We start from the raw sequence: 2,832 nt of genomic DNA on the forward strand, positions 1-2,832 counted from the left end.
AACCATCTTGGCAGCGGGGGTGGGGGAGAGCTAAGAAAACTGTCTATTATAAAAGGTAGGTGTGAAGGCAGGGGGCTGCCATGAACCAGGGCTGGAATGGCAGGAAGAATAGAGGGATGGGGAGTATGTGCAGAGAGAGAGATCAATAAAAGACACAAGCATGTCGGCTCACACAGGTGGGCCCATTGTCGGGCTAAAGCCTGATGGGGTCTGCAGGGCAGGTTGTGGGCTGACCCAAAGTCCAGAAATGGAGCAGGGGATGGTGGAATGAGGATGAACCTGGCAAATGAGAACTGATCAAGGATGCTGCCCTGCTAGCCCTCACAATTAAGAGGACAGCTTAATTTCTGCTGTGAGCTTAACAGCCCTCTCCCTCCCTGGGTTGCTGTTAGCAGAATACCTTTGCCTCTGCTGTTTCCCACACACAGACCTGGCAGCGTTACACAGACTCGGAGTCTCCAGACTTCATCTGAGGAGCCCATCTGGTTTGAAGTAATACAACAAGCAGGAAAGGGAACTGAATCAAAGGCTTGATGTGTGGTTAGGGAAACGCAAAGAACGCAAGACTCACTGCCAGGAGGAAGGTCCTGTCAGCCTTGCAGGGCCAGGGGCCCAGTCTCTACTTGCCCTGGGCTACATAGACCCACAGCAGGATGTGAAGGTGGCTAGAGAGATGCGGGGGGGGGGGGGGGGGCAGGGGGGAGTGTGGAGCAAACTCCTTGGCCAAGTCGAGCTGGAACCCGAAGAAACACACACACAGAAGAGGAAACATAAGACATGAGTGTCCCGGTGCTTAGAGTCCACATGGACCCCACCATTTACACAGACCAAACATCACCGAAGCACAAAGGGAAAACTGAGGCACACGGCCCAATCCAAGCAGCCTGTCCTGCCACCACAGACCTCATGCCCGCTTGGCCGTCCCTCCATGCCTGCCAGTGCCCGGCTGGCTGCCACTTTGATCTGTAGTTCACCTGGAGCTGAGTGTCTCAGCCTCCACACTGTCATCGCCGGAATCCCACACACTCCTGGCTTCCCCAGCTGGCCTGCGGGCCGGAGCTGCAGAAGAGTGAGGGTCTCTTTCTGTCAGCACTGCTCTCGCAGCCCTCAGCAGTGCCCCTCGTCCTCTGCATCCCAAATGTTTTCCTGGAGGAAGAAGACCCAAGGCACCACAGCACTCCTACTTCCCTTTACACGAAAGTACCATTGCGGGGCAGACACCCCTGGGGTCCCTAGCAGGCTGTATGAGGCTCTGGGCCTTGTCTCATCTTCCTCTAGCTGGTCTGGTTCTCCAGTTGGCTGTTTATTCTATTTCTGAAGAATTTTGAAGCATGACTAGGAACCCAGGCTATCTGTACCATCCGGGGATGCCTGGGACAGCACAGGGGAAAGACCAACCAGGGTTTGGGTGATGAAGGAGATGCAGGTACAAATAAGAGTACCCAGGACAGGACAGCAGCCTAGGGCAGGGCAGGCAGTGTGGCTACAGAGGAAGCTAAAGTGAAAGGAAAAGACTGGCTCTGTAGTCATTCAAGTCAACTGTAACCAGTAACCACCAAAAGCCAGTCAGTTTACAGCAGGGGACTTTACTCCTTTTGAGGAGGAGGGTTTTTGTAGCTCTGACTGTCCTTGGACTCTGTGTAGATCAGGCTGATGGAGAGCTTACAAAAACCCGCTTGCCTCTGCCCCCTAAGAGCTGGGATTAAAGGTGTGCTCATTTCTCCTTCTTGCATTTCCAGAGGCTGGAAATGCAAGATCGGGAAGATGGTATGGTGTGCTCCCTTTTTAAATTTATTTTTATGAGTATGAGTGTTTTGCCTGTGCACCGTGTGTATACAGTGCCTGTGGAGGCCAGAGAAGGGCATCTGTTGTACCTCCTGAAATTGGAATTACAGGTGGTTGTAAACCACACTGAGCCACCATGCGGTGCTGAGAACTAGACTGCAATCCTCTGGAAAAACAGCCAGTGTTCTTAACCACTGCGCTGTTTCTTCAGCATCTGTGTCTTTTGTATGGGTACTAACCCTTCTTCTCCGGGGATCCTTGTCCACCCTTCCCACCCACCTCTACAGCACTCCCACCCATGACCGAGCATCATTCTAAAGGCTCTACCTCGGAACACCATCACATTGGGAGTGCAGAGTCTGAACGGGAAAGTGCACACATTCAGAAAACAAAGCAGGCACAGTGGAGCACTGTGAACCCCAGCTCCTTGGCAGGGCCAGGTAGATAGACCTCCGTGAGTTTGAGGCCAGTCTGATCCACATAGTGAGTTCCAGGACAGCCAGAGCTACATAGTGAACTGTGTTTCAACAAACGAAACAAACAAAAAACAAAACAAAACAAAAACAGATTGGCCATCACAGAAAAAGAAACTTCTGGAAAGCCACTTCTCCTAAGGCAGTCGAGGGCTGTTCAGAGGCAGCTCCCTATAGAGAGGTCAGCTCCATGGAGTCAGCAGTCAGGGCAGTGCCAAGCACACAACAAACAAGGAGGAAGGAGACCATGACAGCAGTGTGCCCCTGCACAGCCTCCTGTTTCCAAGAGGTTCTTAGGCTCAACCCTGAGACCAGAAAGAAGCCCTGGGTCTTGGGGAGTCATTTGCCTCTGGTCAGCATGAAGTGCGTGATCATGTAGCACTAGGAATGACACCAGCGAGGACCTGAGCCATAAAATGTACTTTCATATGGCCAGCAGTGACCCAGTTCTCCTTACGAACAAGCCAGCTTTGTGGGAGCAGAGATATTTTCAGGGTCAGCGAGTTGCACACTTAGGGTCTCTGCTCTTTGGTATGTTCCCCATTTTCAAAAACCGGGTGCTGGGACTGCTCAC

Source organism: Psammomys obesus, unplaced genomic scaffold (genome assembly GCF_907164565.1).
Source record: "Psammomys obesus unplaced genomic scaffold, mPsaObe1.curated_primary_1811, whole genome shotgun sequence".
NCBI lineage: Eukaryota > Metazoa > Chordata > Mammalia > Rodentia > Muridae > Psammomys > Psammomys obesus.